This window comes from Vombatus ursinus, unplaced genomic scaffold (assembly GCF_900497805.2).
Source record: "Vombatus ursinus unplaced genomic scaffold, bare-nosed wombat genome assembly UNPS02014893.1, whole genome shotgun sequence".
In the NCBI taxonomy this organism is placed as follows: Eukaryota; Metazoa; Chordata; class Mammalia; order Diprotodontia; family Vombatidae; genus Vombatus; species Vombatus ursinus.
This window is the reverse complement of record NW_020954671.1, coordinates 2927777-2944154: the sequence shown is the minus strand read 5'-3', so window position 1 is coordinate 2944154 and position 16378 is coordinate 2927777. Positions and strand designations below refer to the sequence as shown.

The window sequence follows — 16378 nt, the reverse complement described above, 5'->3', positions numbered from 1 at the left end:
GAAAAGAAGCAGGTAGGAAATGTCCCACTTACGATTGGTTACGCGACGAGTCAAACATTATTGGAGGAGTTGGGAATTGAGTCAGTAGATCCTGAGAAATGATTGGTGACGATGACTCCGGATGTGCTTGAGTGAACACTGATTGGTGAACTCGGGGTCAGGAAGAGCGGCCCAGAGCGGGGATTGGCAGTGGGTGTCCCATGGAAACGGAACTCATAGCTGCGAAGAGGGGCTTGCACCGGGGGCGGGGCAGGGATTATACAAGGCGCCTGCGCCAGATCCTGTTCTCGGCGCCATTTTGTCTCGGCAGCAGTGGCGGTAGCTCTTTCCCATTTTAAGCTTCGCGAGGAGGGGAGCTGAGTCTTTACCCGGTTGATTCGTTCTCGTGGACCAGGCGTTCACCTTCCGTCCCCAGTGATAGCACAGTGAGTGACTGAACAAATTTGGGTTCCATCCACAAAGGTCAGCTGAAGGCTGCGGTTGCCTGACGGGGGGGGCGGTGTGAGAGGGGATGGCGCAGCTATAGCGGCACCCACACCGGAAGTGAGGGGGCCTCGCGGCGGCCTAGACCGAGTAAGTTCCTCACGGCGGGGGGGGGGAACGAAAGGGGGGGGTGGGGAGGACCTAGGCCTTCTCTCCCGCCGGAGAAGAGGGGGTGGAGTTTGCTACCTCTCCCGTAGCAGGGTCATCCCCTGTTTTTCTCCTATGTGGGTAAAGAAGGCGCTCCACACCCCCTCACCCATACCTTGTGTGCTTCGCTTGCGTCCCTGATTCTCGTGCAAAGAGGCCGGGGTTTGACTTCTTTAAACTTGAAAGAAGTTATTTTTGCCAGGGTCCCCCTGGCCAGGAAGAGGGCGTTTCCACCCGAGCGTCGAAACGGGAATCTGAAGAAGGCCCTGGGTCTCAAGATGCAGGGAATTCGCCTTCTCACTTTTCCCTGATGTTGCTAGCCCAAGGTCACATTGTGTAAAACCGTAATTCGCCTTTTAAATGGAGATTGTATTTGACAGGCATGTAGTATGTTCAGTAGTCCTCTGAAAACCATTTTCCAAGAGGTACGGTGACCATTGATTTAGCAGTTATGTAATGGCTCTCTTAAATGAAAACATTTTAAATCATTTTGGCTTAAATTTAATAGAACGTTAACTCGACAATTGTAGTTCTTTTTTAAAACCTTAAGTAATGACGAATCTGAGATTGGGTTGGAGATGAGCACTGCATTCCGATTTTAAATTAGGATTTTAAATTTTAATTAGAAAAAAACTTGTTCAAACCATTCATCTTCTAGATAAAGTGTATATTATTCTCTAATTGAGTAGCTTTTTAATGTAAAGAGACTATGGCATATGCTAAACTGCATTCGCTAAAATTTAAAAAGCTTGGGGTTCTAAGAAGTTCACATCACTGTTTGTTCTCACAATATCCCTAGTTGGCTTTAAACTATTTTAGGAGAGTCAACTTTAGTGAGATATAAGTGCTTTGATAGTTTATTTCTCTCAATTATTATTTTGCAGTTCTGCTGTAAGGATCTGTAGATTGGGTGAACTTCAGAAAGTCATTCCACGTTGTTGGAGAGGTGAGTCCTCATATAATCCTGAAAATGTTTAGAATGAGGGAAGGGGCTAGAGAAAAGACCTAGGAATGAATTTTCATGCCTAGTCAGAAATCTTTTGAAGTAGATTGTGATGTATTATTGAAAGAAGGGTGAGAATGGGTGTTGTGCTTTTGTTTAATAGGCAAAGATGAGGTTGCTTTGGAGTATAGAGAATTGGGTGCCAAAGATATAGCAAAAGTAAACATAAAATGAGTTTGGAGAGCTTCAAGTAGGCTGATCTGGCTAAGGCTTTATGGAGAGAAAGTAGTGGGAGGTAGAGCTGGAAAGGTAGGCTAGAAGTCAGATAACAGAACATTTCATTTGAGGTCAAAACTTTAAACAGAGGGTTAAAAGTGTTTTAAAGTACCATTCTCAAGATGGCGCTTTAGGAAGATTGATGTTGCCATCTAGAAAGGTGCTTAAAAGGTGTTGGAGTCTGGAAACTGGGTGACAAGTTAGGAAACTATTGCAGTAATCTAGACATAAGGCATGGATCAAGTAATGGAAGGGGGATCTAGGAGAGAGACATTTGAAGAAAGAACAGGCAGACTGCAACAAACAACAGACTTTGAGCCTTGGTGTTTTGGGAAAATGATGATTCTCTTTACTGTTTAGCTTCTGTTTGGGGCTTCACATGTGACCTTTCAGTATGAATGGAGTCCCTTTTGATATGATTGCTTTTCTAATAAAAGCAAAATTGTAATCACAGGAGCAGAAATATTTTATTTCTTTTCAACTTCGTAGCTTTGTTTTCTTTGCATGGCTTATTTGCATTGTGAATTATTAATGCAAATACTTAAAGTAATTTTCTCAACTACTGATATCCTTTCTTTTTGTCCTTCCTTCCCTCCATACCCTTTATGGCTCAGCCAGTGAATGTTGAGGATTAGCACATTATTACTATTAGTTTGAGGAAAATGTGATTAGGGGACTACAACTGCCATCTTCCATCCCAACTACCCCTCTTCATGTTCATTCATTCAACAGCTGTTAGCCGTGCTATCTATGCACAGTGTTCTGGGTACTAAGTTGATTATAAGATTTGATCACGTAAATGTCTCTTAACTTTTCTCATGAAGCAGGAGTTTATATTGTAATACATTGGAACTCCATTTTTGCCTCTGGTCCAAAAAATATATACTTAAAAAACATCCCTGTCAGTCACATTGCTTGTGTTATTGTACTACTCACCATCAAGAAACCCCTCTATGTCAGCTATACTTTTACCAGATTGTAGTCTTGCCCACCAAAATCAGTTGTGATGTCATAAGTGGTATTGAAATTTTTAGCATTAGAATTTAGCAAAAAGTCTTAACTGTGTTTTTTGTTGTTTTTTTTTAATAATGCTATAAAATATTGTTATTTCCATGGTGTAGTGGTCTTACAGGTGACTGAATTCTAGTGTTATCTTTGATACTTTCTAGCTGTGTGATCCTGCTCAAGCATTTATGTGCCTACCAAGTTGTCGAACAGTGCTGGAAGTTGAGAATATAAGTTATTTAATCTCTCTGAGGCTCTGCTTCTTGGTTAGTAAAATGGGGATAATACTTGTACTGTACCTCTTGATGTTTTTGTGAGGAAAGTGTTTTGTAGTTTTTAAAATGTTCTACATAGATAGTTAGATATAATAAATTAGATATGATTAGATAAGATCCCAGACTTCATCCTTTTGTGAATCTTTTTAGTAAAATGATAATTTTCTTCTCCCTTTATTAGGTTATCTATTGATGCTTGACATTCTTGTTTAATTGGGATTGGGATGCACTGGAGGTGCGTGGTTTCCTTTTTCATTCTGCAAATAGCCTCAACCACTTTTGTTATCTTTATCAACCTAAGACCAGAACATTTCTTCTCTCTTCAGAGTACACAGTGGAAAAAGTGGGCACTTGTGAAGTATCATTGTGAAATGACATTTTGAGAGCTATTTAGGAAAAACAAAAATAGCATGAATCAGTAAAGTTAAATTTTTTCCTTTTATTTGCATAAATAAAATTTAAAAGGCCTTTTTTGAGAAAATGTGAATACTCTATTAGGTTCTGCTTAATGTTGTACTTCAGCTTCACTTCTCTCATGTTTAGTCCTGAGGACTCACAAATGTGAAAGACCTTGAGAATTATTGTTTTTCATGTCCAAATATCAGATTTAGTTCTCAGTTGGATTCTGATTTCTAGTAGGACGTAGGGTTAGAAAATCTTTTGAAGAATATCACAATGATTTACTGATCTAAGTGCTGTGTTATCTTATAATAGTTTTTTAAGTTCCTGAAGTATCTTGATGAAGCAGATTTATAATTTGAATGAAAATACAAACATTGTGCTGAGGATATAGTATATGATGTTATTCATAGACTCATAGAGTTAGAACTGGACAGTATGTGAAAGGTCACCTAAACCAGCCCCCTCATTTTAAAGATGAAGACTTAGGAAGGTTGTGACTTGTTCAAGATCATGCAGATAGTGAGCATCAGAAGTAGATTTGTGCTGAAGTCTTCTGACTCCACAACCTCCACACAATATTAAGAGAGATAGACTGAGAGTTATGAATAAGCCGATTCTTATAGAATGATTTTTATGCTTCACTATGAGATAGACCAGACAGCATCATTATTTTTAATTCTTTGTCTTTCAGATTTATCCTGATTTTTGTGGGGAAAAGTCATCAAAGGCTTTTAACTGTTAGATCTGAATCTATTTTCTTACTGTTTCTTGGAATGTTTCTGGTAGGTGAGTTTTAGAATGGTAGAAAAAAGTTAAATTTTAGTTTCTAATATCGTGTGGCAATGCTACTACATATAACAAAGTTAGGTAAGAAATAATATTCTCTTAACTGTATAATATTTTCTGTAAGCATTTCAGATGATGTTGGGAAGTAGATTTGACAGCTCTCATGGATCCAAAAAATTTCCCAATTAATCATTTATCTCTAAAGAAAATAAAGTAACAAGTTAATTTCTAACCAGGTACAAGTTCCCTGTTGCTGAAATTTTCTCTTTTGAATTGCGTAATCACTTGTATTCATAAACCTCAGTTTTCCTTTGTGGTCAAGCGTAAGTAAAAGTATATTTCAGATTGTGGAGTGAGTAAATAATATTTCTAACAAATTGGTAATATTAGAGCATTTAAAATATCTTGATACTTTGATATGCAGAACTCTAGCCTGGGTATTCTGGAGCATATAAAGAAATAAAAGAGTTTCTGTCCTCAGAGAGCCTGTGATATAGCTGGGAAGATGGGATACAAATGTGCTTTTAAATTCCTGTTATTTAACAGGGAAAAAATGTTAATTATTTAAAATAATGGAAGCAGTATTGCAAGGTAGTTATTAATTGTCAAATTTTACAGTCACAAAGCATTAGAGGAGTCAGAAGGATTTGGCAGGAAAAGCTTTATAAAAAGCGTGGGATCAGAAGTTGATCTTGAAAGGAATGGGATTTGGCTGGGCAAGGAAGAAAGCATTCTAGTGGAATAAAAAGAGCAAAAACTTAAAAGAAAGATTGAGGTGTGTTGGGCAGAGAGTAAGTAAATCAGTTTGACTAGAATGGCAAGTTCGGGAAGCAAATAGACAGTGGGCCTTGAAATGTACTTTGGGGACAGATTGGCTTGTTCTTTAAGCAGTGGGAAGCCATTGGAAGGTAATGTTGTTGTTATTCTTTTGCATTGTATAGCAAGGGTGATAGGAATAAAATATGTTGTTGAAAGATTTGATGTGTATCCTGGATTGAAAGTCTAGGTAGAAGGGAGATTGAAGGCAAACTAGTCCATAAGCTGTTGTAATCTAAACATAAATTAGTAAGATTTTGACCTAGGCTGGTGACAGGGGAAAAGGAGAAGACAGAAACTAGAAAGGGAGTATCAGTAGGAGTGGGAGGATATCTTGCTCTTTAGGGATTATAGTAGAGAAGTAGGAGACTGCTCTTAAGTTTGGACCCTGGTACATTTGGAATGTGGGGTTAAGTTTGGTGATAAAGATGATTTCTCTTTTTGACACATTTAGCTTGAGGTGACAGTGAGCATCTTAGTTAAAATATTCGAGCGATTGAAAGTGTATAACCAGAGCTAAGGATAGAAGTCAGGGCTAAAAATTAAAGTGTGGGTTTCGTCTGTATAGTTGTGGTAGTTGTGAAAGTAGTTTTTATATAGGATCATAGAAGTGTGGTTTCAGACCTCAGAAGGACCGTATAGGTCTAATCTAACCTTGGATTCACCCCCTCCCCCAAATCCATGCATTTTACAAATGAAGATAAAAGGTCCAGGATTGAGAGACTTGTCCATAATGATATGACTTAACACTAGAAATGTAGTAGTCATGTCAATTGATACAAAAATGTTTTTAGACATTTAAAGCTCAAAAAGTTTTAGATATTTATACTTCATGCTTCATGACTTCTTCTGTATGTTTGTTTTTACTCAATAAACATTGTCTGCTATGTGCCAGACATTGTGCTGAGAGCTGAGGATACAAAGAAAAGTAAAAGAAGGCTCCTGCCCTTGAGAAGCTCACAATGTAATGGGGGAGCCATTAGGCAAATAACTGTGTACAAATAAGCTATATACAGAATGAACTGGAAATAATCAACAGAGGAAAGTCTCTAGAACTAAGAGAGATTAGACAAGGCTTCCTGTAAAAGGTGAGATTTTAGCTGGGATTTGAAGGAAGCCAGGATGTAGAGACAAAATTCCTTAGCAGCCTAAAGACTTTTCAGATAACCCAAGAAATTAAATATGTAGTTCTATAAGGACCAGATGTGTCAAATAATGTAAATATACTTGAACATTATACTTTTGTTAATTGGGTCATTTCTTTGTCCATAAAAATCTTTCCTTAAAGTATCAGTTGAATTTGTCAAGTCTTTATAAACCTTGTGAATAATATATTTACAGAGTAAAAATGTTTGCATGTAGTTTCCACTCTTAACGCCATTTTTTTAAAAAATTCTGGCTTCTCAGTTTTTCAGAATGTATAGTTTGGTGGTCATAATACTATAATTTTGTTTGCACCTTTATTGATAAAATATCCACGAGACTCTGAAGAGCAGATTTTGGAACTGATAAGAAATATCCCGTCTGGCTTATCTGATAGTGAACTTTCAGGTAGTGAGTTAGATGGTGTAAGTGCAATGTGTAAAGCAGATTAAGAGCATCCCTCATGTGATTCCAGCAAGGATGAGTCCTTCAGTAAAGTTCCTTCTACAGCTGACTATCTAAATGGTAGTGAGTGATACAGTTTCATGACTAAAAGAGATGAAGTACCACAATATTTTCAAAGGTAAAGATGGTTTTTCTTGACATTGGCGTGCTCCTTCTCAAGCAATAGGAGAGGATGCTTGCAGCAGCTGAATACATGCTTAGATTCGTGTCCCATGTCATCAAGAGAAGTTCTCTTTTGTCTTTTTTAATTTTATTAGATGAGCCGCTGCTTAAAACATTAAGAAATATACTAATGCTGAGAGTCCAATAAAGAAGGGGAAATGCTAACTGGTCTGTTAGATGAATTAGTAAAGTCCATTGGTCTTAATGTTGAGGTCTGAGAGATTTAGACACGTCAAAGACAGGAGTATAGGACAGGGTCTTCTGGAATGAATTCACAGACTCAAGCGTTCTTTGAGTCAAGGTGGCAAAGATTTATTGTCATGCTATACAGCAGGCAGGGGTCCTTAAGGAATTCTGCCATGGTGGGCAGACCTCCTTAGGGAACTTGCAACCTAACTGGAATGATGCTAAAGCTTATATAGGAAAAGTAGTGAATTATGTGCCAAGGATGCCAATTAGGTGATAAAATAGAACTACATCATTCACTACTGGAAACCTCAGGGAGGGGGAGAAGAGAGGGTTCCTAAAGGGTATATTTTTGGTCTGTTTTGTCTGTAACAAGATAGTTTCAGGAATTGACGTCTATAGCTTGACCTCCGGATTGTATATAATAACTGTGGGCATCAGTACATGATAGTTTTTCTGGTACAAGATAGTTCTGTTCATACAAGGGAAGTTCTACGAGGTCAGCTTGTTCTTGTAACAGGGAGAGATAGTTTGCCTCACTGGGCCCACTCGAGTTATTGCCAGAGATAGGGTCCTTGGGCTGGAGGGAAGCTGTCAGGGATAGTATTTCTGAGACTAAGGAGAAGTTGGGGTCCAAGCACAGGCACCAAGCACCCCATCATTAATGTCACTCGTGGTGCTGTCAGTGGAAGAGCTCTACCTATAAAAAGTATGTGGAATAGCTTCTAGACTGGACTTTGTTGAATGAAACTTTGCCATGTAATCGATTCCTAAATATAATAACGTATCTTCACTTTGACATGAAAACTAAAAGGAAACCTATTCTGTCTCAGGACAAGTTTTATCTTGCATTCTCACTGTGGAATTCTTTTTTTGAAAATTGTTAGAAGACATTTATTCCTGATGTATAAACAACATCAGGATGAGCTGTTGCTGCTTTGCAACGCATGTTGTAAATTTACTCAAACCAGACAAATTTTTCTAGAGATTTTGATTGGCATTGGAAACAAGTACTTGTTTAATGGATTCCCATGTTTGGGGAAAGAAGAGACTAGAAACAATGATACCAGTGTACAATAAGGCTAGAGTTTTGAAACTCATGAAACCAGTATTAACAGAGGCTGCAGTGTAGCCTGTGGCAATTATATTACATTCCTTGATTGTTTCTTGAGAATTGCAAAGCTAAGGTGCTACACAGTTGGCACTGTTTGTCAAAACAGTAGAGAACTTCCAGAAATAATGAAAACATGTAAGCCATTGCATGAAACTGTAGTTTTAAAATCTGTAGTGTAATGGATCCAGATTCATAACTCCTATGAGTACCTCTATCCAGATGCTTTCAGCAGAGAAGACCAAAAGCAGAAGCTAGATACTATTTCTGTTTTACAGAAAGAATAAGATAGGAATGTATGTTCTCAACCAAATGGCAAAGTCTAAATAAGTGAAAGAAACAAGTAGGAGATGGCCAGAATGGCCATGTGGCCATTGTCAACTGCTGATCATAAAAAAGTTTGTAGTTTGAACAGCTGTCAAGAATATATCCAAAAAGTGAAGAGCTTGCTGGAGTTTAAGTGGCAAATCAGAAATTTACAGTAATGATAGTTGAAGGCAGATGCTCCGCCACACTTGACACTCCAAAGTGCCAAAAAGGACCAAAGATGTATATTTCATTTACCAAAAAAAAGTTTTGCAGCAAGTTGATGACAAAAAATGTGTAAAATGTGCTCCATGAAGGAGCGATTGCAAGAAAATAGATTTGATAAATATTTTCTTCTAACTTCAAATGGACTTTAAATATATAATTGCCAGCAGATATTATAATTTTACTTTGCAATAAATTTTTATCATACTTTTTTTTTCTTATGGATGAAAAAAGTTACACTGCATCAGTTGATACAGCCTAAGTCCTTTACTAGTCTTAGGAGACTGTGACTTTGCAAATGTATCTTCCACCCTAAAAAGCAAAAGGATTACATTAGTCCTTGACAGGTTAATTAGCCATTGTACAGAGGTGGGATGAAGACCTCACCTTTCAAAGAATGAAACTCAACTTAATTCTATTTTTCTGTTTGTCAGAAGGAATGGAATCCTGAATGTCAAGGCAACAGATGGCTATTCTGCATGGAGTAGTTTAGGATTGGCTCCATGTTTCTGGAGGAAATGGCTTTCCCCTGACACCAGTCTTCATATAAATTTGGAGAACCCATTTTTGGGAGAGTAATCTGTGTGCTAGTTCTCTGCAACAAGTTCTTGATTTTCCTTTGCACTTGGAGGGGAGAAACTAGTGCCATCCTCTAGAGCAGTTTTTAACCTGGGATCTATGGATACCCAAGAGGTCTGTATATTGATTTTAAGAGGTCTTAGAATTTGGATGCAAAAAAATTACATCTTTATTTTCACTAGTCTCTAACTGAAATATAGCATTTTAGTAAATATTGTATATTTTTATATATTTACATTATATTTATTTATATTATTCTGAGAAGGGTCCATAGGCTTCACCAGGCTGCCACAGGGGTCCATGACACACAAAAAAGGATTAAGAAGACTTGCCCTAGTGGGATACAGGCCTGGAACAAATCATACTCTGCCATCCTCATCCATTTTTAGATAGATGAAATTAGGTTAAAATGAAAATCTAGGATAGCCTTGAAATGGAAAGAAAAAGGTCAGAAAGGGGCCATAAGCAGTTTGAGAGGTTTTCTGTGGAAGCAAAAGGGAGCAAAGAGTCGTCTGCTTCAGTGGTAAGATCCATAGATAAGCCTCAGTTCTTTTTTTTTTTTTTTAAACCATTAGCAGATGATGTCTTGATTGTCTTAAAGCACCTGGGAATACCCTGCAACTCACATGAGTCCCAAACAGGGACTACCCAAGACTCAAGGCACTCTGTGGGTCTATATCTCATCAAAACCATAGCTAAGAGCCCCCACCTATGTGATTATTTTTACTAAGCAGGCAGAAGACAATTAGAAATGAAGGTATTTAATTGTAACCCTTAACTTTCTGGAGGTACTATCAAGGAGACATGAGGTGCTGGAAGTAAGCATGACAACCTAGTAGCTTTTACCCAGAGTTCCCAGCACTTGAGTTGTATGACTTGGCATTGGAAGAGGATTCTTGAGAAAAGGAAGACACAGGGAATCTGTCTTAGCCAATCATGAATAAGAGTTGGATTATAGAGGGATCAGAGTGATGCTTCCTGCTCCTGCTTCTCAGGACTTCTGGAAATTGCTGTTATTGCTGATGGTATAGAGTTTAGGACCTAAAACTAAGCCTGAGACTTGCGAGAGCTTACGGGAGTACGTTGGGTGAGACTGAACAACAATAGTTTCTTCCTGCCTATTAAAGGGAGCATAATTCATAATCCTTTATACCCATTTTGATCACCAAATGATTTATTTTCGTTTTCCTCTTGCCCAGAAAAGAGAGACACAATTTTTACTTCCTTATAAGCTTACCAAAGACTAGAGCACAAGTTTTTGTTTCTTGTTATCTTTTTTACCATTATACTTTTTCACTTACCTGCTTTAAAAAAAAATGGTGACTGTCTACACTGAATGACATTATTAATGACACTGTCCAGGGAAAGATTGAGAAAGAAGTTTTTTATCTTAACAAGATGAGACATTTTTATCATTTATTAGAAGCTGAGGTTGGAAAAGAGGAGGCCCTGAATCCTCATGATAGAGAGAAATCATCTTCTAGTAAGAAACCAATGAGGATATCTGTTTTTATTAAACCCAGTACTGTTTTTATATATGAGTACTTCACTTAGACATATGGGCATATTAAATGTAAGGCCAATTCTTCTATATTCAGGAGCTTTCTTCACACACACACACACACACACACACACACACACACACCCCCAGTATATGCATTATCAGTGGAAACACGTGACTGGGATACACATGAAGGAAACATATGTAGCTAGGGCTTACCCCTCTGATACTCCAAGGCCACTGATAACTTTTCGTTATTCCACTTCCCCTTTTGTTACTCGTTTGTCTTGAAGTTTCTGCCGGGAATCTAGTCCTTGCCAGTCTGTCAGATATTGCTTCCAGCTGATCTTATATAAGTACTTAACCATGATCCGCCGCTCCCACTGTATCTACCAAGTTTGGCACCCCTCAGGAGAAAACTTCCTCTGCTTCTAGCTTCTGGTTTAAGCTAGGGTCTTCGTGTGAGGCACCAGTTCTGCCATTGCTCTTTTGGTTGAAAGCCCTGATGTTAGTCATTAGATCAGTGTTCTCCAAACATTTTTTTATTGTGCATCCAATCAATAAATAATTTTGAGCATATTCCCAAATATGTGTATATTTATAAATTAGGTAGCATACATTAATCCTATTGTTCAGTCATATCTGGACTCTCTGTAACTGTTTTAAGGTTTTCTTGGCAAAGATACTGGAGTGGTTTGCCATTTTCTTCTCTAGTCCCATTTTACAGATGAGGAACTGAGGCAGACAGGGTTAAGTGACTTGCCTAAGTATCTGAGGCCAGGTTTGAATTCGCAAAGATAAGTCTGTCTGATTCCAAGACCAATGCTCTATCCATTGTGCCATCTAACTATTGTGTACATTAATCCTATTAACAGTATATTTAGATAGATTTTAATGGCATTCATAGATGGAAAGGATTTCTCACAAAAATCTGTAGTTTAAAACAGAGGTATGTTGTTGGCTGGAGAGGATGATACTCTTTTATTTTTTAAATCACATCAATTATGCAAAAAGTTTTTTTTTTAATTTAGCTAGTAAATTTCTATATTCCTTGATGTGAGCCAGTTATTTTTGTAAAGTAATCAGAAGGTGAAACATTTTTGTACTTTTAACACATAGGTTTCAAAACTCAAACTCCATTTGGAAAATTTTCAAACAGGTTGGAAAATTGTATTTCCAAGTTTTAAAAGTATGTAGATATGAGAATTCTTAAAGATTATATACACTTCTGTTTTAAGCAACAGAATCACTTAATGATGCAAAAGTTTTCAGACATACATACCACTTTTGTCTGAAATTCAAGACAGTTAGGGAACTAATACCAACACAAATATATAACATCAGAAGCTATTGCCTGGTGGTTATACAGTCAAAGGATTCTCAAGAATTGTAACTACTAGCACTAATCATGTGAATTACACAAGAAAATGTAAAGCAGAACAACTCTGAGATGAGGTTTTTACCTCACTCGGTGATCACAAAAGATGGGCATAGTCACTCTTGGTGGGGTTATGGAAAGATGAGTACACTATACACTGTTAGCAAAGCTGTGAATTTGTCCAGTCATTCTGGAAAGGAGTATAGAATTATGCAGAGATGGTGACCAAGATGTCCATAACCTTTGATCTAGAGATCTCACTTCTTGTATATGCCCCAAGGAAGTCAGAGAAAAAAGGTTCAGCATACACCAAAATATTTATATTCAAGCCTGTGCTAAATATTGCCAAAGATTGTGCAGACAACTGGGTAGCAGAGAAGATAGGGCCCTGGGCCTGGAGTCAGGAAGATCTGAGTTCAAATTCAGCCTCAGACTCTTAATAACTATGATCTTGAGTGGGTCACTTAACCTGTTTCCTCAGATGTCAAATGGAGATAATAAAACCTACCACACAGAGTAGTTGTGAGGATCAAATGAGATATTTGTACAGTATTGTTAGTACAGTGCTTGGCACATAGGTAAAGTGTTTAATTAATTCTTATTTCCCCCCATTCCTTTAATGCAGATATAGTAATCCTGGGTTCTAGTCCCAGCTTTGCCCAGTTAGTTCTGTGACATTGAGTAAGCCCCTTTCTTTAGATTTCTGTTTCTTTATCTGTTAAAGTGGGAAAGTGAGAGTGGATAGTGGAGAGTATGAAACTAGGTGATTTCCACAGTATTAGCAGTGTTGTATAGTGGAAGGAGCATTGACTAGACTGGTCATCAGTATAAACAGAATGTTCTGGAAACATAAGCTCTAGGATTCTGTGAGCAGGTAGAGTAGGAATGAGAATGTGGTAGGAACAACATGTAAGAATGCTTTAGGACCTTGTCATTCAGGAGGCCAGTATGATAGGAGCAACACCTCCTTGCTACATAGGCCATGTTTTCCTTAAAAGGCAGTGGAATCATCTTTGAGAATTAATTGGTCCATAGAGCACCGGCCCTGAAGTCAGGAGGACCTGAGTTCAAATTCCGCCTCAGACCAAACATTTGACACGTACTAGCTGTGTGACCCTGGGCAAGTCACTTAACCCCAGTTGCCTTGGAAAAAAGAGAGAGAGAGAGAGAATCAGTTGGTCCAGAAAAATAAGTCACCACTGATATAGTTTCCTTCCTGCTTACCTATATTTGAAAACTCAGGTGTGGCCTGCACATGCAGGTCATGATAACGCAGGTCATTTGTTAAGAGAGGGTTCCTAATTGAACAAAAGCTATATCTTTACTGAATAAATTCTCCATTGCTATTGTTAAATATTGGATGGTTTTATGAGCATCTCATTTTATTCCAAGCCTGAAAGACTAGTTTGTCCTGATTCAGGTCTAGCCTAGAACAAGGAGTGTGGGGAGAGAGAAGGTAAAAAGAAAGAGGGAAAGGGTTAATTCTTAAGGTGCTATTAATTTATTTTGCAATTTACACACTTGCTGTTGGAAAAGATTTCCCTCAACCTATTCTTACGCCCTCCCTGGTCTTACTCTGTCGGCTATAGATTAGAAGGTATTTTGGATCACTGAGCGTCATAGTCTGCTCTTTTCCTGACTTTTACCTCCTATATCATGGAGCTGGCTCACAGCAGCTCTCCAAAGCCAAGTGTTAAATTTTCAGGAATTTTGCAAGTCAGCTGTTAAACACATTGTTAAATGTTATTATAAACTTAGAATTAAAAAATAATCAAAACTCAATACTTCTTATTATTTTACTACATTTTGCTATTTTTATAAACTTGAGAGATTTGTTGTCTCATATCTGTATATAATAATAGTGGAAATACTAATACTAAAAAGTTAGGTTTCCATAGGATATTGCAGTTTTAAGGTGGTGTAAGATAACAAGCACCACTGACCAATCAGCTTTTAGAAAAAGAAACAGGCCTAACCCCAAAGCTCCTGATAAATGGAGCCCAGGTTGAAACCAGCTCAAACTGATCAGGGTCAAGGGACTTTTTTACTAACAGGTATGCTTAATTAGCCTCATGCATATTATCTGACACACCCAGGGAGGGATTTTTTGCTCATTTAAATAACATGGGATATATTACAAGGAGGGAGAACATGTTAAGGGGCAACATGGGATAGGTGGTTCAGGAAGATTCTAACCCAGAAGAGTTCCAGACCGATCCAAGCTCTGAAGGAAGGCGCTGGACTCACAGTATAAAGCTTGCTCTCACTTCTGTGTCAGGTCCCTTCTCTTGTTAAGGGAACACTTGCCTGCTTCTTGCAAGAGACATACTAAAGATTCTTCTTTCACTCAGGACTGTGGGCCTGGAACTGAGCTTTGCTCTAGTTAGGGAATGGGCTTGGTGGGTTCGTTTATAACAGTTTAATGGTGTACAACTGTGCATCTTTTCCCGACTATTTAGTGACACATACTATTCAATAAATAAGCCTCTCCTTTGGAATCACACTTTGTTTTTCAATGGTGGGAGGCACTTCTTTGCTGAATTAGGTAGTAATCAAGTATTTATGTTCTGATTTTGTGATACTGTTGTTGGCAATGGAATTATAAAAATGTTACAAGAAATAGCAAATCACACTTTAGTGTTAAAGGTATAAATTGACAAACAAGGTAAGTATTTTATCTTAAAATTTGTAATTTCTACAATTATATGAAGATCTTGTTAACAGATTTTATGTTAAATTGCTTATGTTACTAACATAACAAAATTATTTTTCAGATTTTGTTTCCTAAAATGCCAGAACAACTGTGAGCTTTTTTTAATGTGAAGAACATGAAAACAGAAATTATAGTGGAGCAGCAAAGCCAACAGAACCAGATTTTGAATCTGTTGAATGACCAGTCATTGAAGAAAACCATCATGTTTTTTAAAGGAAGAAATAGATAATCTTGTACAAATGTTTAAAGAAATAGATAATTTTGTACTTTTGAGATGTTTTCAGAAAAGTATGAAGGCTTGAAATGAAAGAAAATAAATTTAAGATGTAAGCCTTGTTCAACAGTTCAGCATTTAGGAGTGACAGCAGGAAAGCATGGGTATCCTAGGAATGGAGTGTATATTTAGCAATTCCACAAGGCACAATTAACTTAGGCAAGCTTCTCTGTGGGGGGGAAAAATTGGGGAGCACACTATTTCTAAAGCCCCTACTAAAAGATTAATGAAAAGATTCAAGTTTTTTAGTACTATTTACAATGTACTAAAACGTAATAGATCTTTAATATTGAGGGAGCAATGGAATTGCAAGAAAAAATAAATATAATACAACAAGAATAGACAGGTGCCACAGTGGATAGAGCACTGGATCTGGAGTTAGGAAAACCTGAATTCAACTCCCACATTTAACTAGCTGTGTGACCCATAGGCAAATCTGTCTCCTTACATTTGCAAAATGAAGTTATCTCTAACATCCATTTCCAAGGGTTGTTGTGAAGATCAAATAAAAAAAATTAAGATAGGGTTAAGAATATTATGGGAAAAAAAACTGATCATAATTGATGAGACAAATAAAATTTCAAAGAAGAACACTGAAGGGATTTTATCTCCAGTGTTCAATTCAGTCAGCAACTGCACAGATGTTATTTATTGCTTTCAAAGAATTTCTATTTTCAAATACAGTATTATTAAAGCCACACGATACATACTTGAAAGTAAACTTAATTGCATTTTGTTCTGATGGTGCTAATACAATGCTGGGAAATAAAGTTGTTAGAAAATTTCTAAAACAAGTTGATGGTTTATAAATTATTTCTGGATAAAATTCATTCCATTTGTTACTGATTTAATAAAAATCAAATTTATAGTTTGAAAAAAATTGAAATTATTAAGATTGGGGTAATTGTGGGACTGAGATGGACAGCCTGTAGTTTACTAGCTATTGCTACATGGTGAATACATACTACGTTTTACTTGCATTTTTCTCTTCTGGTTTGGCATATCAGTTACCTAACATTTATTTCTTGCAATATCTTGCTTTAATAATTGACATTTTTGAGCAATTGTTACTACTTTCAACTACATTGTAATCACATTCAGTGCAAAATTAGTATATACCATAAGAACTCTGGAAAATCTAAAAATTGGTCCTGGAAAGCATGAATCCCAAGTTGAAGGCTTAGGCCAGATAAGTTTTAAAG

General features: G+C 37.3%; 1 long non-coding RNA gene across 1 annotated transcript; it reads left to right on the top strand.

Annotated features, from left to right (window-relative positions):
* The first annotated feature begins 269 nt into the window (after positions 1–269).
* LOC114028579 lies at positions 270–15561 on the top strand. The gene is made up of 3 exons (XR_003567390.1): positions 270–425; positions 1515–1576; positions 14964–15561. It is a non-coding gene; the product is annotated as an uncharacterized LOC114028579 (long non-coding RNA).
* The last annotated feature ends 817 nt before the right edge of the window (positions 15562–16378 follow it).